At 37.6% G+C, this 27,582-nt stretch overlaps 1 protein-coding gene and 1 long non-coding RNA gene across 5 annotated transcripts in view; one reads left to right on the forward strand and one right to left on the reverse strand.

Annotated features, from left to right (window-relative positions):
- The window catches only part of SPIDR (scaffold protein involved in DNA repair), a 207,892-nt gene that overhangs the window by 70,017 nt on the left and 110,293 nt on the right, over nucleotides 1-27,582 (reverse strand). The gene's annotated exons all lie outside the window — the stretch shown is intronic.
- On the forward strand, nucleotides 3,030-11,870 carry LOC140330802 (uncharacterized). 2 transcript variants are annotated; one of them, XR_011920804.1, is made up of 3 exons: nucleotides 3,036-3,193; nucleotides 7,203-7,444; nucleotides 9,684-11,870. It is a non-coding gene; the product is annotated as an uncharacterized lncRNA (long non-coding RNA). The 2 variants fall into 2 exon arrangements; XR_011920803.1 differs by lacking the exon at nucleotides 9,684-11,870 and having other exon boundaries at nucleotides 3,030-3,193; nucleotides 7,203-7,563.

Here is a 27,582-nt window from a genome sequence, read left to right on the forward strand (position 1 = left end):
TGAACCTTTCACGTGCTTACTTTAAAGACAATTTCCCCATCCAAACCTCCAAATTTTTCTTAAGGTTCTGGAGTTATATCTATGTGAAAAAGTAACTGTATCCCCATAGAATTTTATGACTTTTTTTTTTAACAACCTTAGATCTTCTTGTAAACAGTGCCCTGCAGATAATGTTTACATTTTTGAACAAAGGGCAAATAAAATTGATGATGTGTGATGTGTTAATTTGCATAATAATAATGAGCCAAAAAGGTAGACTTGTCACGTTGAAAAAGTACTCACCATTTGCCACCACTCTAAAAGCATGAAATTAAAACTAGATGTTCCCAAATAGGTGCCAATGTCTCCTTAGAAATCCTAACTTTTGCAATAATTAGTGTCATTCTGCCAAGGTCAAAAGAGTTCTATAAGGCCCTTAAAAGAAGGTTGTGAATTATAGATGAGCGAGAATGCCTCTGGCATTTTCGCGAAATTTTCCTTGAACTTCTGATGGGTCTGCAAACTTTCAGCAAACCGATCTCAGGAAACCATGGGAATATGGAGGAAATCATTTCAATTCCTGGCACTAGAGGTTAAATTAATCTCTAGTTTCCCAGGATATCAGTGGATTCCATTCATTCATGCAGCCCTGGCAATCCTCCTGTTTGCGATCCCCAGCACTAGAGGTAATTAACCTCTAGTGCTCGGGGATCACAGTGGAACTGCAGATGAACTCTCAATGGACAAACTTCATTGAGAGTTTGCTTGCAGTCACGGCTGATTTGAGGTACTTGCGTGCCTCCAATCAGCTGAGACCGCAAAGTTCCCACGGTCACCGGGCTGTACTTATCAGCCTGGTGACCGTGGGAACTGAACTGCAGATGAAATCTCAATAAACTCCATTAAGAGTTCATCTGCAGTTCCACTGCGATCCCCCGGCACTGGAGGTTAATTAACCTGTAGTGCCCTGGGATCGCAGTGGATTTTCAGGGCTAGGTTCATTTATGCAGCCCTGGGAAATCCTGTGTGCGATCCCCGGCACTAGAGGTTAAATGGGGACAAGTCTCCCCATTCAAAACCTTTAGTGCTCTCTGATTAGCTGAGAAAACATGGGGCCAACATGTTTGATGAGGTCTCCAAGAAACCCAAAACAGAGAAAAGAAATTGAACCATATTCACTTACATAGAAGATTTACCAGGAAGAAACAGGCCTGTGAGCCAATGAATGGAAATATAATTGTTACTGGCCACAGTAACAATTGTGATATTTGACACAAACCAAAAACAGCATTTGAAGAGAACAAACTCCAATTTCAATTGTGAAGCAACATGCTGAAATTGGTATGGTTTGGGTTGCTCTAGAGCTTGGGCAACTTTAGGTCAATTCTACATTATATCAAAATGTGCTTAATACGAATGGGCGGCCATCTATCCAAATAATGAAGCTGAACTGCAAAAAAAAAAAAAAAAAAAAAATCTTTCAATACTTTAATGATAAGAAGCACACTAGCAAATCCACTACAAAATGGTTCAAAAACAAAACGTGGATGGTTCAAAAACAAAACGTGGAGGGTTATGGACTGACCTAGTCAAATCCCTGATTTAAATCTCAATAAAATGGAGTTTTAAAATGGGCAATTTATGAAAGGAAACTCACAACTGAACTCCATTGAAGGGATTTTTTGCTCTACTAGGGATGGTCACCACAGTAACAGTATACCATACCCACAGTTTAACACATTTCATTGTACTTTCCACATTCCCAAAAAAACTGCATAAGGCGAAAAGAAGACCAACCACATTATGTTCAAAATGTCACCTTTATACAAGGAATTCTATTCACATACATGAAGATAACCAAACCTTCACTTTGGTTTTTCTCACCACATTATAGCTAGTTTCATAACAATGTCCTCTGGGGTATCTGGAGGGTGTTTCTTCCTCATCAAATGGCCTCTTTTGTTGGTAAAAAAACTTACTACTGTTTTTAGCCAGTAAAGAAATAGGGAGCCTATTTACAAAGCAGTGAATTTGACATTCATTCAAACATTCCCTGGTGCAGAATCTTCCAGGTTTACACGTTTCAATGGTAATGGTAATTGAAACTCGACTAATTATTTCTCCACCTCAGAATATTTCTGTGAATGTCTGGGGTGTATTTATAAATCAATGAATCTAAGAATCTTTTTAGACCCTCCTATTCTATGCACCTGGATTGCAGTATTTACCTACAGTCATGTGAAAAAAATCATCAACATAATTGAGGCATACTTTGTGGACTTTGTTCGCTGATTAAGTTGGATTGACTTGTTACTTTTTATTTACCAATGTCATAAGTATTTTTTTAAATTGATTTTCAAAAAAAATGTAGCACATTAACAACATAAGATTAATCAAACTCCCCATTGCTTTTACTTTATGACACTCCAGTGCTCAACCCAGAAATTTTGGGGTGGGAAGAAATTGTAGGTGGGTGGCAGCCCCTGTATTGTGACCAAACTCTTTAGTAACCCCCAAAAACAGCTGGGTGGGTGGAGAAAAGTGCCGGGTGGTGCGCCCAGCTAAAAGGGCCTGGGGAGAACCCTGTACTAAATGAATGTTGGGGAGCTAGCTATTACTTTATGTTCTGAGTGACCTATATAAAATTACTGGAATGGAATGATACCATTCAAATTAACAGATCATTTATATTTATATCGACTGAAGATTTGTTCTTACTACCTTTTCCAGGAACAGAAAAACATGAAGGGGGAGAGTTTACTTTGGGAGATTGTGATGGAGTTGGGTTCTGGAGCTCTGATTTTCAATTACCATGTCACAAAATGTTTCATCCTAATTTTTTTACTGCATGCCTCTCTACACTTGCTAAGAGTTATTGGGCCCTTGTTAAGTGCAGGGGCTGACAGAGTTGTGCAGAGTCCCTGAGTTATATGAGGCATATCATGTTCATGTTTTATCCTGCACCGAGTGGTGGTGTCCCTTCTGCAATTACATTTCTGAATGTGCAGTTCAGCTTTTGTTGCTGGGATATGCGACACATCCTAGCTTCCTAGTTGAGTCCAGGTTCATCCTAGTCCTAGTTGAGGACTGAATGAACTTGCGCACGCCTGTGCAGGAGTTGTCACCCTGGCCTGGCCAATCAAGATAGCCAAATATTGCAACAAGAAAGGGAGGAAGAAAGAAAATAGCAGCACCCATGATGGAATGAGAACAGGTGAGCATCACAGGGTTTAGTTCTGCTTTAAGTTATACCTATTTGGCGACACCCAAAATCTGCTGTTGCCAAGCTGCATACTTTTTATCTATAGTCATACACACTGTTGCCTATGTAGTGGGGGTGAAACTATAAATTACTGAACTTTCTGACACCCCCAAACAGGAGCATTGGTAGGGTTGTTTGGGTTGTTGGGTGTGTGTGGCCTAATTATACCAGGAAAAATGAAAAGAGGAATTCACGTTAGTTCTGTAATAGTGCATTTTCCACTGGTGACATTTGATTGCTTTGGGGGTACCTGAAGTCCATCTTGGTACAATGCTACATATTAGCTAAAAGCAAAGATTTTGAAAAGATGCAAATTATGATACCATGACAAACATCTCTGTTTCCATCAGCAGATTTTTGCAGTGTGGGTGAACTCCGCACGCTAAAAGATGTTTCCTCCAAATGTTAACTGGCAACAGCTGGCTGTCACATCTATAAAAAGCACTAATAAAAACACAGATACTGACTTCACTGCCCCCTAGCCTCTACGTCAAGGCTGCGCACTGGACTAGCGTTTGCTAAATCTCTGTGTGAATGAATTAGCTGATCAAAACCAGCTCTCTCTGGTTCTCTGAAGTTTGTTTACTGAACAGTGTGTGCTGAGGCACATACTGCACCAGGGGGGAGTAAGCATGACAAGGGGTGGTGGGGGGAGAAGAAATCACATGATGCCTTGGACTTGTAGCCAACATTCCTGACAGACTGAACGCAACCCTAGCACAGAACAAATAGGAAATGGAAAGCCTGTAAATCAGGAAACCGCTGACTTACCGTAAGAAAAAAAAAAAAGTTATGTCGATGACAGGCAAATCAAGTCCTCTAATTACTTAACTCTTAAGAATTATTTCCTGCTCAGTCAAATATTTAAAAAAATAGACAGCTAGCTAGAAGCTGCTCGTTTTAACTTGCAGAACAGACAAATACACCATGCTGACCTGTGTACACATTTCAGGCTGGAAATAAACATGGATAGCTTTTAGACCGGCTAGACTGCTTTGTGAACATAATTTGTCAGTTGAAACATGTAACACTTCTTTTTTTAATCTGCTGTCCTCCACACAAGTCAACACAGGTCATTCATCTATGTTAAAGGGGCACTATTTGCTTGATGGGGTCTATTTATAAATGTTTTAAACCAAAATTCACTTGTGCAAATTTTCTTTACAAAAATGTATGATTCATGAGCAAAGCCTAATTCACACATTTTGTAATTAAATCCTATGTGCAAAATGAGTAAATTTTTTGTAAAAGTAGGGTGAAATCCAGTGTTCTCTCCAGCCACTTTTAGCTGAGCGCACCACCTGGCACTTTTCTGTAGCTGCTCAGGCTGAACTTTGTGAGGAGAGAGTTAGCAGTTTGCCAGAGCTGGGGGAGTTATACCTAGTTTTTTTAACTATACTTAATTCTTTGTGTCTTGGCTGCCCACTTTTTGACCACCCTGCTACAGCTTCCCCCCACCCAACTGAAAAACAATTCATAAGAGAACACTAGAAAACATTTTTTAAATAGACCCCTCGTCTTTGTTTAATTCATTAATTAATAACATGTAAAAACATATATGAAATAGTTTGGGTCATGGCTTCCACCTCTTTACATGCTACTGGTCAGCTGCAACTAAATCTGGACAAAACAAAGATGTCATCATCCATTACTGGCAGTCTGTGTCCTTGCTGGGGAGACTTCCCCTTTCAGTTCCTGCGACAGTGTTAAAGGGACATGCGGACTTCAAAAAAGACAAAACAATGTAAAAGTGGTAAAAAGATAAGAGTTGTTCCAAATATACACATCTGTGTGCAAGCTTAGGGAGTATATATGACAACACAGAAAAAAACAGTTCAATCTCAACATGCTACTCAGGTTATGGAGAAAGGTACGTAATCTGTATGCTTTTGCATGATACTATAGTATATTCAGATGAGATCAGTATTGTATAGATCAGTAGTCGCCAACCTTTTGTACCTCACAGACCACTAAATTCACAGAATCCGTTCCACGCATCTCTCCTATCTCATGCTCAGACCAGCTTGCTAAATATGGGAGGGGAAGAGAAGCGCAGGGCTGTGGACTACACATATGCATTCCTACTCTCTGCACTGGCAATTCCCCCCTTAAAAAAAAAAATCGCTCCAAAGCAATTTTTACACACCCGATTCATCAAAATTCCACTTTTGGTGGTAACAACCAATGATCCACTTTTACTGAATAGGTAGTGATATTACCCTTCTTCATAAGACCATAAAAACACTGATGGAGTCTTGTGGGTACCCTTCCATAGGGCAACCAAAAGTAAGTGTCTAAAACATCAGACTGTGTGTGTTATAAGACCATTAGGGAGCATACCATTCTACAGTCCAAAATAAAGAAGTTTTTAAACCCCTATTTAATGTACAGCGCTGCGTAATATGTTGGCGCTATATAAATCCTGTTTATTAATAATAATAATAATAAACCCCGTGCTTCACCTAACCGCATAAATGGGTAATAATTTGGAGCTATTAGTTTACGTTTCTTTTTTTTAAAATGTAATAGGGCATTAGTGGGGTTGTAGCGTAAATGTTGTTGAGAGGTTTACTTCGGTCTTGATCACAGCAGAATGCATGCATTAGCGCATGCTGCAGTGATATGTTTTTAGAAGTGCCTTAGTTACTCTGTACTTGAAGAAAAAAAAAGTGGAAGGCACCTCAAATGAAATGTGCAAATAAAAAAAAGGGAAGCTGAGAAAACAGGACTTTTAATGAATATAACAGTTACCAGACAGAACAATTTACGTCATGTGAAATTCTCATCTTTGTACATTACATCAAATTTCTTGGAATAATCAGCTTGTGGCACCTAGTCACCTAGTCCTGTCTCCTACAGTACCAAGATTACCACAAATCTGCATGACAGTATTTACTTTTATTTTGGCAAATCAGAAATCTTTTTTTTTTTTTGGTCCAGTTCTCACCTCAGGGCTATTATACGTGTGTACAGCGGTCGTCTGATGTTGTTCATGGTTCTGTCCTGACGGATCCACGAACAACGAAAGAGGCAATGCAAGTGAGGGGGAAGAGCAGGGTGCTCGCTCATTCTCCCCGTCCTCTCTCCATAGAGCAGAACAATGCTGTATGTACAGTGCTCATTCATTTAGCTTTCAGTCTAATATGAGTACATAGCCTTAGTCTCAACAGGGTTGATTAATAGGATTTGGATTCAAATACTCTTGATTAAATTTATATGGAAAATATGTGTGCCAGTTTTTTAAATAGGTGTCAGAACTTTGGTATAAACGTATTCATATCAATATGAAGCAAGTAAATGAATTCTAAAGTAACACAATCATGAATTCCAGGTGAATTGCTCATAACTGGTGCAAAATGATCAGGGTCAACAGTCTCCAAAATAACGGCAATATGTGACAATCCTTTAAAAACAGCACTAGAGCAAATCAAAGCTCTCTACAAAGAATACACAGACTACTAATGGCATATTTTATATTTACAAATAATTTAAAGTATTAGTAAAGTAGTATTTTAAAGTAAACTAAGTTAATATAAAGTATTCTTTGGATCTTTAGCCATGAAGGGCTCTGATACTAGGTAAACATTTTGGCTGAGATGGAGGATTGCTATCTTCAGTCTGTGGGGTGAGATCCCTAGACTTACTGCAATTCACGGACACTTATTGGGATGGGATCAGGTAGGTGGTCATTAGACAGGGAATATGTATGTGCATATACACATGCATTATTCTTTAAGATCAAACATTAAAAGTAGAATAAAAAACTTCACCAATTTCAAGTAACTACTGATTTTTAGTGAGTCTGGGGAGCATTTATCCTCGGTAATTATTTAATAATTGTGATACTGAAGGTCTTCAACAGTTATGTGAATCTGTTCTTTTCCAACTTGTTCATTTCAGAGTTACTTAAAGCAGAAATAAACTAAAAACAAAAAAATGACACTTACCTTTAATCCCGCAGGTCCTTCAATGTTGCTGTTCCTTCAGACGATCCGGTCCCGCGTTGTCCTGGGATTTCTCTTCTTCCCAGTGCAGAGAAAGCGCCGGGTGCCGCCATCTTCAATCTTCTCTTCCAGTCTTCGTTCTAGCGAATGTGAGAGGATAAAAAATGAGAGCCGATCTCACTGCGCATGCCCTTTCTGTGAATACCTGAGATCAAGGCATGCACAGAAGGATTAGCCAGAGCCTTCTGGGATGTGTGACGTAGGTATCCTGCAGAGTTAAATAACGTTGAAGAAAATTTTGAAGTAAATTTTGAAAAATTTGAAGATCAATTAAATTGATCTGTGTAGGTTTGTTAAAATATATAAACTGTGTTACAAGCTAAGGTTGTGTTACTGGTGCCTAAATCCAGGCATTTAAAGGGTATATTCCAATAAGTGGACAAGAGGTTGCTAGAACATCAAAGGATACCTCATACTGAGGGAAACTGCTAAAAGTGTGGTGTCATGTCAACACAGCTCCTGTAACTCTTAAATCTAATCCTTTCCACTGAACTACTTTTTCTAAGATTACCCCCTGAGGTGGTCTCCACAGAAGTTTTCAGCAACACAATTAACTGTCTGCTTGTGCATGTACTCCGTGTTTTTTGTGACATTTCATTTTACTAAATTGCTATTGCAGATGTCTGTAAAAAGATTGCCAAAAAAAGCTCGTTCTTCAAAACATAGGCCAATTCTCTGTATTAACAGGTTTAAAAGATGGGTCACTAGCAATGGTCTAGGATGTAATGAACAAAGCAGAAGCATTTGCATAGCCTTCATTTCATTTTTGGTGGCAATGTGAAATGTTAATTATGGATTGGGTTGGCTTTTTTTTTTTTTTAGGAATTCAAATTTGTGGAGAGAAAATTCTTTATGACTGTTTATCAGATCACGCTGTCTGGCAGATGGGATCATTCATCTTTACTACTGACAAATATTCAAATGGACCCACATGCTTTTTTCCTGAAATATTCCTGGATCATCATCAGCTAGACAGATTTTTAGATAAACAACAAAATTAGTTTACCAGGGATCTTAAACTAAACTAGAAAACTGCAATAAAAAAAATAAAAACATTCTTGGAGATAACATAAAATATCTGGAATTTCAGTACAGAATTCCATTTTTTTTTTAATTGCCTACTAGAATAATTGACAACTTCTTTACCTTTTAGAGGAGGGGTGTCAAACTCAAATACACAGTGGGCCAAAATTAAAAACTTAGACAAAATCGTGGGCCACACTTGAAACTGAAATAGCACCGCTAATACAATTCCCTGTTACAGGAAAACAGTCCAATGACGGGCCTAATGTTATGAGTGGCTGGAACTTCCTCTTCACTGAAATAGCATCGCTACTACAATTCCCTGTGTCTATAAAACAGTCCAATGCGGAATAACGCATAGGCAGAGAGGCCGCTCGGCTAAAGATGCAAGTGATGCCAGGAATTGTAGTAGCGGCGCTATTTCAATGCAGCAGCGGGCCAGCTGCAATTCATATTTAGGATTCCTTTGGGAGCCAAAAAAAAAAAAGGTGTTGCGGGCCAGAGTTTGACACCCCTGTTTTAGAAGGACATATAGGGGCATTTTTTGGCACAGGTCTGGGCTGCAGCTTGGCAGGTGCTTTTGCCAAAGCATCCCCTCCTGTGTAAGGCAAAACAGGAGCAGAGCTGCCCAATGGCCAACGGTAATCACTATGACTGACTGTCATAGTGATTGCTAGAAGATTGTTTCCAGTTGCTATATCTCACAGGGCAAACACTTGCTAGTTCTTCCACATCCATTATTGTATCCTCATTAAGTAACACTGTGCGGAGATTCTTTAAAATACAGATTACAGATGGAATACAGTATTTATAAAACAGTGCTAAGAGAACATGAGGGGTGCCATTGCCGACCTTTCCTTTTGCAAATTTTAGTTGCCTGGATTTTATTTTGATCTAATGTCTTAATACATTTTTCCTTTAGTCAGTAACTAAAAATACTGGATAGAAACAGCCGGTTAACCAATACAATCTGATGCAGGTCAGCCTTTGTGTTTCTCCTGGTAAAGGTTTACTTCATAAGTCAGGAAACAACTTGTTTCCCAATCACCATCATGTGAAAAAAAAAAAAGATGCTGTTCTGATTTTTGGCTGCCATTATACCTTGCCAAAGAATAGCTGGTTACTGTATCTTACATGGTTAAATGATAGTAGACTTGGTGGCTGCAAACTTTACAGATCCTCTAGTGACCCTTTTCGTGAGATGGGAACAGCTGGATTCCTTAAGTTATAGCTGTTTTCAGCAACATTTAGAGAGACATCCTCTCAGTCCAGAAAAACATTGAAATCTCGTAAAGACACTGCTTTATTACAAAAGTATTTGACTGTATGGCTAGTGGGATAAAAATTTAGGGGAAAGATTATAAAACATACTCTTCCTATATAAAATAGTTACTGCTTTGTTTGATTTTTTGCAGAGAGTAATACCTGCAACAAGAACAGTCAATGGCATGACCCTGAAAGCTGAATATAGGATGGCCTTGAAGGCTGATAAGAAACCCTTTGCAGTTAGCCTACTTACACACTTCAATGCTTCTTGTCCGATAATCCGCTCAGGGCCGAGAATCTGGCATGTGTACAGCGAATGATCGTAACGAAAGTGAAGGGGGAGAGAGTGCAGCGGGGTGCTGCTCCGTCATTCTCCCGCTCCCCTCTCCATGGAACAAAACGGTGCTATATGTACAGCACTTGTTCATGCATCGTGCAGTCCTTAGTCACTGGAAAGAATCGTGAAAGATTCTTTCCAACGACAATTTTTGCCCGTGTGTACCCAGCCTTAGAACCAGCTTGACCAAGAATCCAAGATGGTGGGCAATCATTTTTGTACTAAAATCATTAAGACACATGCTTCATTCACCCTGTTGGTTGTTGGTTGATGGGAATGTAAATTTGACTGACAAAGAAAGTTAGGTAAAAAGTTAAATGCCTAATGTTGAAAACCGCACATATATTAAGGTCAGCATGGTAGCAAAGTGGCTAGAAGCAGAACCTAGCAGTGCAAGTTCTTTATTTTTACAAGTGTTATTTTGTGCATATTTTAAAAGATTCTTCAAGGTATCCTGTTTTCCTCACTCAATCCAAAATATAAAGAAGAGAAGACCATGCCCAGAAGAGCTTACAATCCAAGAGGTTGTTCTCTAATCATTTCCATTTAAAGAAATACTAATAGGACTGCATTTTCCAAAGATGTCAACATATTATGCCAAGAGAATGAAATAGGTTAAACAGCCATAATGTACGAAGCATAGCCACCAATAAAAACAGTTATTTTGTAACAAAAGATATGTGGGCTTTAGGGGCCAGACTGTGTTGAAATCGGGGATGACTCCTTGTCTCTGGCCTTTGCTGTCTAGTTCCAGCTCTTCCTTTTCCTGTTTCACCCATTAGATGTGGTGGGTTGGGGAGGAATGAGAGGAAGGATGTGCGCTCCAGAAGTTGATGATGTCACATTCTACCTGAAGCTTTCAAGCTAAGTAGTATGGCTCAATCGAGAAAGGGAGGGTGGGAGAAAATAATATTCAAGGACAGCTTGACCCAAAGGGAGAGACATTATTGTTTTTTATCATTAAGATAGCAAAGATACAGATATGGATTGGAAGATATACAAGTATAATTGTGTGTTCCTTTTTAGGCCATTTTACAGAATCTTGTATAGTTACTTTTGTTAATCGACCACTGATGTGGAACAAATCTTGGATATTCTTAAACAGATATTCAGAAATTTCCTAATAGAAATTTGTGAAGGGGAACACTCTCCTGTTCCCCACATGCAATCCAATTTTGCACCAAAACAAAATTTTTTTTATTTAACGTTTAGAACTGAACTTCCTTTATTTTCCTGAAGAAGCAGATCATTCTGAAATGCATCAAAAGGACATGAGGTTCCAGTTTTTTGTTATGTGAATGTCCCGAATTACATCTTGAATGCAAAAGGAGGATCTTTTATTTGGACCTCATAAAGCGTACCTTGTTGAGCCAACTGAGACCATTTCAAAAATTTAATCATTTCTAAACCTGTATGATATTCTGTTTTGGATTTATATAGTTTGAACCTTTAGGACCCAAAAACTCAAATAAAAGAATTTTATCTTTTTTATAAACTCATTGTCATAACAGTGCAGGAAGCAGGATTTGCTAAATATTTACATGACTACAAGTGATTTTTGTAACAGCTGAATAATAAAACTGAAGTTTAATATTTCTTGGGAAGCTGCCTAAGTCATATTTCAAATACATTTGTTTGACAGACATTTGAAGTAGTTATATAAGTGCGTGATTTCTTCGCCCAGTGTCTGCAGCTCCCCAGGTGACATAGTAGACACATGTCTGCATAATCCAGAGAGACACAGACAGATCAGATGTCAGCTATGAATTTATCTCTTTAGCATGATATACAATTTGGAACTCAATGTACCGCACTCATAAAATAAATAACATTAAATAAACACTAATTTCATGTGAAAATATATACCAAACGAGCAAGCATCAGCAAGAAATTCTTGAAGGAACAATACATAGTGAGCGTCAGTTGTTTTCAGTCTCATCAAGAAATGCCTCTTTTGGGTTTATGTATTTTCTTTACATTACAATTGATTCACATATGCTTGCAAGCATTTATCTGTGTAAAAAGATGTTATTTTTGTTGCAAGGCTACAATAACTTATATCTACTTAGTCATAATGCAGCTTTTAATTTATGTCCTATGAAATTAAACGTATAGATTTTTGTACTTAATTTTAAAAGAAATGACAGAAGTTAGATAGCTAATTGTATTTGTTCTCAATACAATGATCAGTAAAGTTTTCTTAAAGCTTACTTAAACTTAGAAATATCACTTTACATTAAAGGGTGGACAAACCTTTTATGCAAGGTAAAATTTTTTGTAAATTTTTTAAGTGAATGAATGAGAGTGCAAAGCTTCCCGGGATACCTACGTCATGCATCCTGGAAGGCTCTTGGGTGCTCCTTCTGCGCATGCCCAAGGAGCCTTTTCGTGAAAGGGGTAAAAAATTGCTGATCTCGCAGTAAAATCGGCAAGTTTTTTCCCACCTACGTCACCCGATCTAGAGCCTGGGACGGGTGACGTAGGAAGAAGAACCCAGCAGAAGATGCGAAGATAGGGGCCCCCTGGTGCGCCAGCTCAGGGACGGATACCGGGATGACGCAGGACCCTATGGAAAACACCTCCGGACCGATTGACTGCGCTGCGGGATTGAAGTTTTTTGTTTGTTTTGAGCATTTTTCAGTTTACTTCCTCTTTAAAGAAGGAGCTATTCACTTGTTTCCTTACAATACATAGCCTAAAATATAAGGATTTTTCCTCAATTTTGGACAATGAGTGGAGCAATGCAAATAATTCCTTTATGCCCATAAATTTTCAGAGGCACATCTAGAACTAATTTATGGTGCCAATAGCATTTCAGCCATTTATTTCAAACTGCATGTTACCCAAGGCTTCTGTGGCATGGGGCTTGGGACCAAAGAGATAGAATAACCACACAGGACATATCTGCAGAATACACCAGAGATACTGCATGTGCATCTGATGTTCTTTGGGCATAAAGAAATCTTTAGCATAACTCCACTCACTTCCATATGTAATAAAATGAGACATGTGAACACCTGTTTTCAGAAAGTTTTACTGTGCTAAGCGCTAATTTTGTCAAGGCAGGCCTAGAGGCAACACTTTCCTTCTGGTCCAATAGATTTACTAAACCATCTATTACTAAACCATTATTACAAATTGACAAAATGGAACAGTAAAAACAAAATATTTTATTTCCCATTAGTACACCTTCCTTTGAACATGGTATTAACTTACTATGCAATATGGGTGCAATAAGTTCTACTGTACTGTTTGTGTGTGATAAGGAGTTGAGAGACAGGTTTAAAGATTATGTTATGCCAAACAGTTTCCATTTTTATCTTTATCCCAAAAGTCTGTTTCAGGCAGGATGAAGGATTACCGTATTTTCCGGTGTATAAGGCGACTGGGCGTATAAGACGACCCCCCACTCTAACCAATCATTTGGGGGTCGTGTTATATGCCCAGTATTGTACTGTTCCTTCTGCCTGTCAGATCTTACTATTGTGAGAGAACTGAGAGGCAGAAAGAACTGTACACTACTAGTTCTAAGTAATGAATGGGCACGTTCCTTTAATGAATGGGCGTGTTCCAGTGAAGAGCCAATCCAGGCTCTCCACTGGAGAGCCAATCCAGGCTGTCCACTGGAGAGCCAATCCAGGCTCACGTCCTGCTTTTCAGCTTACACGAGTCCTGCTGTGAAGCAACACGTGCCTGCCCAGGAGGACTCGTGTAAGCTGAAAAGCAGGAAGACAGAAGGAGGCACAGGAGGACTCGCAGGGACTCCAGACCAGAGAAGGGACTCGCGGGGACACCGGACGCTGCAGGTAAGTACTGGTACCCGGCGTACAAGACGACCCCTGACTTTGTCATAGATTTTTCGGGGTTAAAAAGTCGTCTTGTACGCAGGAAAATATGATACATCAATCTCTTCCAAGTGATCAGACAGCAATGCTGCAACTAGGAGCTAAGTTGTGTTACACCTTTGTGAACACAGTCAAAAACTGCAGAGGCATTAGGATTTTTTCTTGAAGGGGATATGATGGCCAAAGTCAGCAGAGCTTCTCCTCATCTACTAAGCTAAGTGAATTATCCCTTGAAGAGTGGCAATTCACTTTGCTAAGTGAACATTCGACCCCCTCCCCCCCCACTCCTTAAATGCGAGTAAATGAACTCCACAATTTACCAACTATGTGCTTAACATGTTATATGCATCCTACTAGGACCACCATGTCAAAAAAGCAAAAAAAAAGCACCTAACGGATAATACATACAACAAAAACTTGTCAAATAGTGAAGAAAAAAAAAATTATTAAAGCAAATTCCAATAGTATAAAGTTTAAACAAGGTTGTCTGGGTTATTTGAGTGCCTGCCTTTAAAAAGAAACTACAGTACAGACTAGTCATGCTTATTACTTTGTTTGAGCTGCAGTTTCCCCTTCATTATATATATAAAACATTGTAGGAGCATTATAATTTCTCTTGCTGCCCCATTAAGCATGTCCTAATATGAACAAAGCTTTCCATAACTAGGGGCTTATTTGGGATTACCAACAGAAAGAGTTATGTTCAGGTAGTCTGAGGTAGGCATGCCTCACAGAGGTTAAATCAGGTTGTTTTTCTAGTTTATAGAAGGGCTGCACTTTGCCTTCAAGATGAACACAGTGCACATAGAAGACAGCACAGTCTGGATACTTCTGGAAAGTGTTTTCAGCATCTACACTGACAGACAGCAGGTGCTGGAAAAACTTCTGCAGTTCAATATACAGTGTGAAATCCCCGGGCTAAACCTTTCTGTAAAACCTCTCACGACTGTATTTATTTTTACTTAAGATTTATTCATGGCTGGTAATAGCTACAGTGCTCAGCTCTCAGACTAAGATTAGACAGGCAGTTGTCAAATGAATAGTTAATCACTTGTAGGCCCCAATTTTCAATTGCTGGATATCTGGGATTGTTTAATAACGTTTTTGACAGGCATTTGCTGAAGAAGTTGGAAATCTTTGGGTGTTCCTTTAAGCATGTAGTTTGAGATGCTGCATGAAGTGTCTCTAATTCCACGCAGTGGGGCAGTTGAGTTAAATTGAGAGAGAGGGACACAGACAGCGAGAGAGACAGAGACAGCGAGAGAGAGACACAGAGACAGCGAGAGAGAGAGAGAGGTGAACAGAGAGACAGAGAGAGAGAGAGGTGATTTAGAGATAGGGCCTGATTTATTAACGTTCTCCAAGATCACCCAGCCTTGGAGAGCTTTAATAAATCTGGGCCATAGATTTTATTTTCATGTCTGTGTCCCATTCTGTGTACCAAAGAGATTTCCCTGAAATTCCTCTCCAAGGAACCAAAATGAAAAAAAAAACACTTGCAGCCAAATTCCAAGGAGCTTCTTTTCATGATGGGTCTGTCTCTGGAACCTATAGTGTATATCTTTCTCTCCATCCGCTTTATGTTTCCAGAATCAGATTTGTGTTATATTTTTTTTATAGTAAATTTAATTCTAAATGTAATGAAACCGCACCACTAAATCTAATATTGACACTTTGTTACAGTATAATAGGTTTTCTGGAATTCAAAGTTAAAAACACAACTGCAATTAGTACATGTGGAAATGTCTAACCTGCATTACAGCAAGTGCCATACTTTTTTGAATTAAACATTTTGAAATAAAACTGATTTGCATACCAGTCAACATTTATGGGGGTGCTGGATGTTACATCCAATGATGCAGAAGATGGTAAGTTAGGTATAAATCCTAACTTTACTCTTTACAGAAAGACAAAGCTTTTGATAGCAACAGAATTGGCTTTCATATGACAGATAATGCAGGTAATGATAGTGCACTCAGTGTCCCACTTATATCACTATCCTGATAATGATAATCCAGTAAAGTATTGTGTTCAATATAGAAATAAGGAAAATTTAGCAGCTAAAATAGGACAATAAGATATGCTGGAGACCAAATAGGCACATTCTAAACAACTTTTAGTAGATCTTGATATGGAGCTACTCTTGGTACAATGTCAAACTAGTAGTTCAACGTTGTCCCAGGTAAACATATGCTGGCATCTTCCAGTGCTGAAGAAGATACAAAATTGAGAGCCTTTTGGCATCTTGTCACAAGGCCTGACAACATCAAAAGGGCTTTTAAATAGTTTAGCTGTTAATCTGTGATTTGTAAAACACAAATATATATATATATATATATATATATATATATATATATATATAATAACTTTTTTCTGGAAAATACTTCTTTAAATAAAGAAAAACAGTTAAACAAACAATAAGATATATTTAGAGTTACTGTTCAGGTTTATTGGTAAAGGGAATGATGTAGGCTCCTATGCCAAGAAGAAATTATTTGTGTTTTAAACAGCATTAACAATCAGTGTACAAAGAATGCTGCTTTCATGTGTTATGCCTCAAAAATGTACCTACCAGCATCCTCTACATTACCGTGTAAACAATATGATTGGAAAACATGCCAAACTAACCACATTTTAGTTCTGACAGTTTTCTCTACCAGTTTAGTTTAGTACTACAAAAAGTAATACCTTAATAATAAATAGCTTATCACCAACATGAGTATTTCAAACTTGGTATAGTGGGAACAATATACCAAATTTGAAAATGATAATTAAATGCAAAGATATGGTATATTGATTTATTTGTAAATTTTTACTTTTCCTGTTACATCCAAGAGTGGTCCCATCCTTCCTGAACCCACCAATTAGTCATCACAATACAATACATGTACAACATAAGTAAACATAAGCTGCTTGTGTGCACCAAGTACCTGTGAATATCCAAAATTGTAAAATACTTAACACAGCTCTCCAGGAGCCACCCACATTTAAAGTTTTAAGCTCATAAATTTCAAAAAGCCAGATCCTAACTATACCATTGCCATATGACTTAAATCCATATGGGCACCTTTCACCAGCAACACCATTAAGGAACATAGAGGTACTAATTTTTGGTGGTTCTCAATGACCAGCGTCATGCAATGTCAGGTAACTAGAGGTGCAGGTAGCTGGTGGTACTTTTGAAAAACTTGCTTTTACAAGTTAACTTATCGGACAAGACCAATTGGCAGAGTCTTGGTGCCGTTATCTCTAGATCCACTGCTTGTTTTGACTGCAGTATAAAAATAAACAAAATTAGTGTAAAAAAAAAAAAACTCCCCTCCACTCTGTCTCCCAAAACTAGAATATTCCATTGCATTGATTTTTAGAAAGGGTTGAAAGGCTGTCAAACATCCACACATGAAAACTCAGCCCTTTTTTGACAAACATGTGTCACCATTCCCTACAGATTTCAGGCATGATTTTAAAAGGGAATTTGCATATCCCTAACTCCACTATGTTTAGTTCAATAAGGCTGCACAAAAGTATGCATCAGGTACCATTATATTTACAGGTTTGTAAGACTTACTTTTAAATGAACAAACTAGACTTGGTGTCTGCACAAAATATAAAATTGGAGGAGAAGAAAAAAAACAATGCTTTACTAGGCTGTTGAATCCACTTGTAAACACCTGAAAATGTCTTGCAGTTACAGCCAGTTACTGCGTCCAGGCATTCTTATTATATGAAAATTCTGTTGGTCTGTTGGTATGTAAGGGATAACAATTTCACACTTTTAAACAGTATATCCTGAATGTTACTTTTAAATTTTGTATAAGTGCAGAGAGAACAGAACAAACTAAAATTAGAAAATGGAGGAAAAAAATGCTGAATCAACAGATCACAAAAGAGATTTGAGCAATTGAAGGGCATATAAGTGCATTTTAGTTATCTATTTCCTGTTTGTTTTTAAGTTACAAAAATAGCGTAGCCAGCACACAATCTAATGTCATCTGTGTTGCTAAGAGCACTTCTACATGTTGTGCTAAAATATGAATGGTATGTTGTAAACACCAGAAAAGCTTCAAATTAGTCAGAAAGAACTAAGAAGAAAATAAAACTTAATCTTTTTGCATTGCCAAACAGTCTTGTAATTCTTTAAAGCATCTTAAAATGATATGAAGACAGTAGGAACAATCTCCAAAGATGCTCGTTGGTCCACATTTAACTGAAATGTCAACAACACGATCAAACTGCCAAACAATCAAGCAATTATGGTAATTTTTTGGGCTTAAGCAAGTAACTTTTTAAACCAACCCTCTCAAACATATGCTAGTAATCAGCATTTCATTGTCAAGAACAGCACCATGGATTTTGTTATATCAACGCTTGATAATAACTGGATATAAATAGAAGAGAAATTTTTTTGCCTGCAAATTTTCAATGCTGAAATTTACAACATTAAATTATTATTAGTAGTATTTGACAGCAATGCACTGACCTTCAAAATATTGGTATTAACAGTGATTTTGATTAAAACATTCACTTCCATTAAAATACCTAATAGTACAAGCAAATACATTAATGTGTAGGTACTTAGACCTCAAGTGTACTTGTTTACTAGTTTTCATTGTTAAACTTTTAATTGTGGCAAATTATTTATTTATTTTTTGACAGCCACTTATATACACTCTTTAAATCATTTAAAGACACTAAACACCATTTCTTAAATTCAGTGTTACATTATGAGCAATGTAAGCAAAATTTGGCCAGAGATTTGTACCACACATATGGTACACATGCACAGTTCCAAAATAAATATTTTAACAGAAATGCTAACAACGCATTTTGGGTCTTAACAGTAAAAATAAAAAAATAAGGTACCACCAGAAAACGTATTGCAGTACACTACTCCATAGCTGTAAACCTGCCAAATTTACCAAACTTCGAAATGTCTGGCCTATTGGTATATATAGTCATAATGACAAAAAAAAATCTTGTTAACTTGCCATCTAAACACTTCTGAAATATGTTTTAAATCTTTACTATCACAGCAGTTAGACTTGAGAAAGCAAAGACAAAAAATTTGGCTTATTCTAGAGGGCCCCATCTCATAACAAACATATTCAATAAATTTCAGACCGTTGCAGGTTTTTGCACATCATGATTTACTTTCTGGCACTGGGTATTATATATTCAAAAGTATATGAAGGATTATTGAGGTGGGAAACACTTGCTCAACACAGTAATGATAGAAAAATCATTTTAAAAATGAAGACAGAGTGAAGGTAACCAACACTATTAAAACTGCATTTTTTTTGTTTTGTTTTGTTTTTTTTACAGGTTTAGAAAATACACATTGGGGAATTTATTTTTTTGTTCAGTTAGATCTTACACTTATTTTTTTTACTAATTTTTGGGTGGTAAATTCAGAAATGACCACAGTTTTTTGCTATCACATCCAGTTTTCACGATATAGGCTACCTTACATTTTAGTTAATAAACACAGAAATTTTACATACAATGAAAAAAAAAATGAAATAATAACTCAAATGTACTGTTTATTTAAACTTCTTTTGTTCATACAAAGGATTTATTGTTACTCTATGACTTTTTTTTTTACAGTAAAACATTTGAAAATTAATCTGGTAAAAATTTACACTTACAGCTTTTCCTGGAGTGTTTAGTGTTAGGACAATCCCGCCGGATGCTCCAAAAATATTCAGCCATGTACATTCCATCTAGCCTGATACCGCCCTTCCATGACCTTGAAATCTTGGTGGAATCGCTCATTGCTCATCACTGACTGCACCAAGGTTTTCGGTGAAGTTAGAAAGATGGCTATGCAGAAAATGCACATTGATGCTCATATTGCAACCAAGCATTTTGTAGCTCTCCAAGAGTTTCTGGACAATTTTTGTGTAACTATTTGCTCGTGTGTTTCCAAGAAAGTCCTTGACAATGGCTTTAAATGATAATCAAGCATTCTTTTCGACTTCTGACATTGTCCTGATGAAATGTTCATCTTTGATGAGTTGCCGAATCTGTGGACCATCAAACACACCGGCCTTTATTTTTTCAAATGACAGGCAAGAAAATGCCAGAATGAGATTCTTGAAACAGAATCCTTCAGTTTGCAAAGCTTTAACAAACTGTTTCATTACACCCAATTTCATGTGCAGAGGCGGGGATTAATATTCTATCAACAAGTGTCTCATGTAGAATGTTTGGATCACCTGGTTTTAGGGCAGATCTTGTAAGCCAATTCCTTTCCACCCAATGCCTCTCACAAGCTCTGCTGTCCCACATGCACAGATAACAGGGATACTTGGTATATCCCCGTTGCTGACCAAGAAGGGAGCATACCATTTTATAGTCAACACAGATGACCCAATTGTTTTGGTGATATTGCAACAACTCAATGACTCTCTGATGTCTGAATATTCTTCACAAAGAAAAAACTGAATGGCCATTTGGGACTGACCCAAATATATTGCCATTGTGAAGGAGGACACACTTTAAGCTCCACTTTGAGCTATCGATAAATAGTCGCCATTCAGTTGAGTTATAGATTTCCTTCAGGAATTCCTTCAATTCCTCCATTAAACTAGGTATGTTATGGCAATACACAAAGCCACCGTCAGTTCTAAAGTACTGCAGAAATGCAATATCTCTGGGTTCCAAAATACGATATCTTTGTTCCTTTTTCAAGTTTTTCTCACACAGTCTTGATGCTATAAGTTCTGAAGCCTTCTTTGATAGTCCCAAATCACTTGCCAAATCACTCAACTCAGTCCTCTTCAAATTCCAACTCTTCATCATTAATGTCACCTAGTTCATCACCATAATCATGTTCTTCAAGAGAGGGTAGTGAAACGAAAACCGGCATCGGGATTTTATCTGAATAAGCCACTGGGAGTGTAGCCGATAGTAGACTAGGATACGTTTTGTTACATTTTTTTTTCTTGTTATATACTGAAGTTTTCATTGTTCAATGTAAAAGTCACTGAAATTATCTCCTGGCTCTCGCCAAACCATAGGTATACCAAATGGCATCTTTTCACGTGTTCCCTTTGTCCACATCCATAAACCCTTGACACACTGTTTGCACACCTTATGAGGGGCCCAAGACTTATCTTGATCACCAAGTTTAACTTTGAAACATGCAAAATAGGCTTGCTCTACAAATGTGCTGAGGTTCGCTCTTTGACCTGGAATGGTGAAACTGCCACAGATATTTTAGTTTAGGCATTTACGATAAGAAACAGCAGAGCCAGAGATCTGAAAGAAAGAAAATACGTGTGTAAGTAGGAAAAGAAATTTGGCTTATTCACTACGTAGAGCAGCGCACAACCTCTGACCACACTGTCTTGCGTGTAAATGAATAGCCAATACAAATCCACGCTACAGTAATCGCAATTATGTAAGTGGTAGAGAAAAAAATCAATTTTATATAAGGATTCCATCAAAAAAAATATAAGTATATTTATTTTTATGTCACACACATTTTAAGGCTAATTTCAGACAGGTGAAAAACAAAACATCCGTTATCTGTCCTGGGTGTTCAACTTCAACTTCTGGAGCACTATGGAGGAAGTTCTAACATAATGTAACTAAATAGTTACATCTCGCTTTTCAAATTGTTGCAAAAAGATCATGGGTCACTTGCTGTCCTCTAGAACAGTTTTGTACTACTCTGCTGACAGATCATCTGCTCAGCAAGCTGCAGTATCACCTGCATCCCTGTAGTCTTGTATTTTCCACAGTTCTTGGCATCTCTTGCACAGAAACTGGGACTGTGCACAGCTGAAGGTGATTCTGGAGTGGGTGCTGCAATCAATGCTAAGATTATCCATCCTGTCCTGCCATTGGCTGCTGGGCCTTTTAAAAACCCCTCCAGTTCCAAGCTCAGGTTGCTGGATCCTCTGCTAGTCATCTGTGTGGATTCTCTGAATTTGACCTGACATTGCCTTGTCTGCCACATGCCCTGACCTCAGCCTGTTCGCCAACCTCGCCTGGGCTCGCTGTGTTTCAGCCTGATAGCCACTCCTACAATGAAGTCTCCTGATCCCAGTCACCCCCTGGTGGGAAAAGCCTGAGGACCGGGACCTGGTGACAGCAAACGCATTAAAGTAAATTGAATCCCCCCAAACCTCCATTGTTTGTTTTTTTTTGTTTTGTTTTTTTTTTGGGGGGGGGGGGGGGGAGGGCTTAGTACTTACCTTCTTTTGTGGTAGCAGAATACTGTCTAGCAAATTAATCTCATGAACCTCTAACTGTTGAATCCTTTCTAGTGGCAGTACATTTTTGTCTAGTGGCTCATATGGCTTTTCGTCAATTTGATCTTATAAGTGTGTCTTTTTCTGTATTTGTAAATAAAGTATGCTTTTATGAAACTGCATTATCAAGTACCTAAAAATGACACTTTCTGGCCCCCCTCTTCAAGGTTCCTTCACTCCAAACAGGGAGCTAGGCCTTTCCCCTCTTTCCATTGTCTCATTTGAGGATGTGGTACTTATTGATTCAATAATTGTTTAAGGGGTTTTCACTTACTCTCAATTGCATTACCCCCCTGGCGTTCTAATTCTGCCCATATTTTCATGCAAAAAGCGTTACATGTTTTTGCATGGAAATTTATTTTACATTGTAGGCCTATAATTCTTAGGCATATGTCATAACTTAGGCATATGTCAAATATTGAATACATTTATTAATAAACTTTAAATAAAAAAATCTGTTAAAACAAGAGTGCATAAGAATACTAAAACCTGTAATATAACTGTACAGTAGCATGTATATATATATATATATATATATATATATATATATATATATATATATATATTATAAAAAGATTTCTTTGTATTGGGGGATGCCAAAGGAACAAGTGTTTTTTTTATGTTTTGTAACTCGGGATTACTGAATTATTGAATGGGAGGGCAAAGCCTTCCAGGACACCTACATCACACATCCCAGGAAGCTCTTGAGTGCTCCTTCTGCGCATGCCCAAGCATCTCGGGCATGCGCAGAAGGAGCCCTTTCGTGAAAAGGCTCCTGCGGAGTGAGATCAGCAAGTATTTTTCCCATCTACGTCACCTGACCTCACACATGCGCAGTGAGATTGGCAATCTTTTTTCCCATCTACGTCACCTGACCTCGCGCCTGGGTCAGGTGACGTAGGAAGAACCAGGAAGAAGAGGTGAAGATGGCAGCACTGGCACGACGCAGGACCCTATGGAAGAGACCCCCGGACCGGTCAACTGTGCTGGGGATTGAAGGTAAGTGAATTTTTTTTTGTTTTGGGGACTTTTGAGTTTAGTTCCTCTTTAAGAAAAAAAACTTTTTTTTGTTGTCTACCCTTCTATATAAAGTAAATATGTTGAGTTTAGGTACTCTTTATGTTACCAAGATACTTTGTGTTCATTAAACTAAAACAGCCACTTTTGCAGTGATCTGAATTCATTCAGGAGTTTAATTTGACTTTGAGATTTCTGCCATATATAAAAAAGTGGTGAGAGTAAGCGTCTAGGTAAATGAGGTCAAGGAAGTAAAATGTTCTCAGTGTATTATTGTGACTTAGCCCCCTGAAGATTCTTATCACACACGGATTACCACATTAGTAGTTCAAAGATTCAAGAAGTGCAAAATAAGATGTTCCATCAAGATCTTCAATAAAAGAAAGCCACAACTGAAGATATTTTAGTTACCTGCCTAAATAGTAATAGGACAAAATCACAATCAAACATTAATGGTAACACTAACATGGCAAAATAACCCTTCTAGAAGCTTTAAGTTCTTATGCAGGTGGGAATAAGTGGGAAAATGTATCCCATTTGTGTGGGATATTATTATTTGTATCATATTTGTCATATTTATTTTATTATATTTATCAATATGTAATTTAGTTACAAGAAAGTATGTTGGGAGGGCTACTAGATGACTAAAAGAGATAAAGAGAACATACACATACATATCATTGGTATAGATATATGCTTTTAGACATGAAAAGCATATTTCAAAGCGGCATTTGTAAGGAAAAGGAAATAACATTAGGGTAATGTAGAAAAGGTTAGGTTAATTAGGTTATATTGGGACCCATTATGACTGATTCAGTCAAATGCGTGTTGTGGCAGATCATTTATTGTTAGGGGGTGCCAAAACATGACAATAGCAACTTAATTACAAAGAAGCATAATGAGAAGTACTAGGAGGCCCCCTACGAAGTCAAAGACAAAACCTGTCATGGGGAGCTTGCATTTTTATGCATTTTTTGGTTCTATTTTTTTTTTGTGGTTGACTGTGAGAAAGATTACCGAGACTAAAGCTGTCGTACTCATTATTAACTTCAGCCTAAAAGACTGAAATGAAGGCCCAAAAAGAGTCACAGTCCATAGAACTGATGGAAGGACCAGAAAAAAAAGCTCTATAAATGTGGAAACACTGACCACAATGGGAAATGGGTAAAAAAAAAAAAAAAAAACCTGTTCTCAATTTCTCGAGATGTTCACTATTTCAGAAAGTGGAGAACTATTATCACATTCATGTAACGGAAGCTACTGAAGGTCACTTTTGAGGTAATACAGTACCTCTATTCTCCAATTTTAAAAGTCTTAGGGCCAGGGAACCAAACCGTTTCCACCTTTACACATTTTACAAGTGGTGATTCAACTTCTCAGGTGTAGAATAAAAAAAGTTGAGTATATTTTAGCAAATAAGCCCTGAGGATCTTGATCATTTTATCAGGAAGTAAAAAGTTTTAATGAGCTGGAATTGTTCTGCAATTTTTTTTCATTCTACTTTTAAATGTTTATATATTTCATGTTGAACAAATACTTAAGTGGATCATTTATCTTTTGGAACATTTAGATACACACAGACAGACAAATGCACTTTGTTTAATGATTATCAAAGCAAATACCCTCATCACCCACGCAAACTGAAAACAGGACATTGGAGGAGGTCAGAGAAAGACAAAGTACACAGAAGCGGAAATGAGAGCAATGTTCATGGTAAAACTGGCAGGCTGGTTGACCTTCATACGTCACCAATGAGATGGGTTTGGGAATGTACTACAATATTGTACACATCACAACCCAAGTCACACAGCACAATAACAGAGAGAATGTAAAAATGCATCTGTAAAAAGAACCAGGAAACAATATTTCTGTTAATGTAAATTTTCACAAGTAAAAAAAAAAAAGTTAATTTAACATTTTGGAATGAGAATAATATCACAAAATGCCCACTAGCTTTTTTCCCTGTAATGTAAGAACAGGAAGGGAGAATGAGAGAAGGGGGGGGGGGGGGGGAGTGAGAGAGAGTGAGATGAGAGAGAGAGGGTGAGAGAGAGGGTGAGAGAGAGGGGGGGAGGAGGGCAGAGGGGAGAGAGAGGAGGGCAGAGGGGAGAGAGAAATATAGTGCTGTTTTAATAGTGAAGAAAAGAAGAGATGGAAAGATTCGGACAGTGCTTCCAAAAATGGAGCAATTTACCCACTGCAATATTGCAAAACTGAACTATTGCCTTGGAGTTTCTTCTGGGTTCAAAGCTCAATAAGGAAACTATTTGAACAGAGTTTATACATCTTCAACAAATTTGTTTAGGATTCTATCTGGATATCTGTCTTGAAATGTACTATTTTTACTAGTTTACTACTCCAAACTAGTTCTAGTGTTTGAATGTGATGGTCACATTGTTATCTTGTACAAGCAGAGTGTTTTTCCCTTATTTGCCATGTCAAGGTAACTATTTTGTATGACGTCTGCTATTTGAAACTCTGTGTATTTTAAATGCACAACACAATGCATTATGTTGGTGCTTTCTGAATGGTATTTATAGGTCATAAGTTCTTTTTAGGGACCCTAGAGGCAAACAGGGGGATACTTAAGGGATTCTTTTGGAGGTGTCAAACCCATCTCAACTACTGCCAAGGTAACGGTAGCAAAGGACAAGGTGGTCTCATATATTTATAATAATAACAATTGTAACTTCATTGGTGTTAACCTCCACTGTTACTCAGGGCAACTGCTTTACCATTTAAGATCAGCCTGAGAAATGTTTAAAGGTAGGTGTCACAATGACACAGGATAAGCCAACACAAGTAAGATGAATAGATGGGCCTAGATGGCCACCTTGTCAAGCTAAAAAGTAAGATTAAAAAAAAATATTGCAGTTTTTAACAATAAATAAAAAAGGGACCAGCAGCCTAATCAACATGCAAATTCATAAACATGTGTAATCCCAGACTAAAAAAACAACAAAAACTAACAACTGGGTATTGCCTTTCATGCTGAAGTGAAAGGACTAATTCTAAAACCATCATTTATGATGAACTCTAAATTGATGAGCTATATTTTTTTTCAAAGTTTTTTTAACGGGTAATCCTTGGACCATTTTGTGTGGGGTAATTTACTGATTCGGCATTTTAGTCACAACAACATTTACCACTAATTTTAAATGAAGCAAAATAATTATATTGTAAATGTGTGCACAAACTATTTCACATAGTTTTATAGTAAGTCAGCTTGAAAATAGACATAGGTCAATTAAGTTCAACCACTAGGGAAATAAACATATCCCAGATAAAAAATCCCATAGACATAGTTTTTGAAAAATTTGCTTTAAGGAAAAAAATAATATGGGGGGGGGGGGGGTTAATTTACAAGCCTAAAATGCATGTTTTAGCAAGTGTGTTGAGAAAAAAAAAACAATGTCTTTTGAATGTGTTTTTGGAGGCAAATATAACAATAAGGAGGTTATGAAGTATATGTGATTTGTCAAAAAAAACAGTTTTTTTGCCTAATAGGTTTATGTGCATTTGCATCTAAAACACAGTATGTCATTGTTGTCCATTGACAATATAACACCTTAGTAAATTAAATACATTCCTGTGATATCACCCTTTATTATCAAGTCTTCTGGCATTTTAACAAGCAGGTAACTGAGCTCATACATAGAATTCTCATAGTTCACTGCTATTAAATGTTTTGTAATATGTTATCTAAAATATCTTATGTCATAATGTGTGTCCTAGAACAATTCCTACTACAACTATTTTTACCACTAGGCATGAAGAAGCAGATTCTAGTCAAACACATTCCACTAACTTCCTTTGCATCTAAGATGTTATTGAATGTGAAAAATGTGGACATTGGAACCAATATCAGTGTACTATAGATGAATAAGAAAGGGAAAAAGACAGATGTAAATAGAGCCGATATTAATTTACCTAAAGGTTAAAATGAAAGAAACTGCTTCAACTGCCTGTTAACACAGGCAGAGTTGGGGCTAATGTTCTGCTGGGATTTTCATGTGCAACTATTTCTGGGGTTTACAAAGAATTGTCCGAAAAAGGGGAAATATCCAGTAATTGGCAAGTCTCTGGGAGAAATAATGTCTTGTCGATGTCAGAGGAAAATGTCAAGACTTGCTTAAGCTGAAAAGGGCAAATGTAATTCAAATAACCACTTCTTGCAACCGAGGTATGCAAAAGAGCATCTTAGAACATGCAACAGATTGGACCTTAAAAAAATGGGCCATAGTGACAGAAGGCTACATTGGGTGCCACTCCTGTCAGCTAAAAACAGGCACCTGTGACTAGAATTCTCACGAGATCACCAAAAAGGTTGGAATAACATTGCCTGGTATAATTTTAATTTCTGATGCCACATTTGGATAGTAGGATCAGAATGACTGCAGTGTACCCATATAGGACAAGAGGTTCACTGTGCCTAAATGCCCTCCAGTGTCGCTAGATCTCAATTCCATAGTGCACCTTTCTGATGCGGTGTAGGAGATTTGCATCATATGTGTGCAGCCAATAAATCTGCAACAACTGCGCAAGGCTATCGTGTCAATGGACATGGACCAGGATTCCTGAGGAATGTTTC

Source organism: Pyxicephalus adspersus, chromosome 5 (assembly GCF_032062135.1).
Source record: "Pyxicephalus adspersus chromosome 5, UCB_Pads_2.0, whole genome shotgun sequence".
NCBI lineage: Eukaryota > Metazoa > Chordata > Amphibia > Anura > Pyxicephalidae > Pyxicephalus > Pyxicephalus adspersus.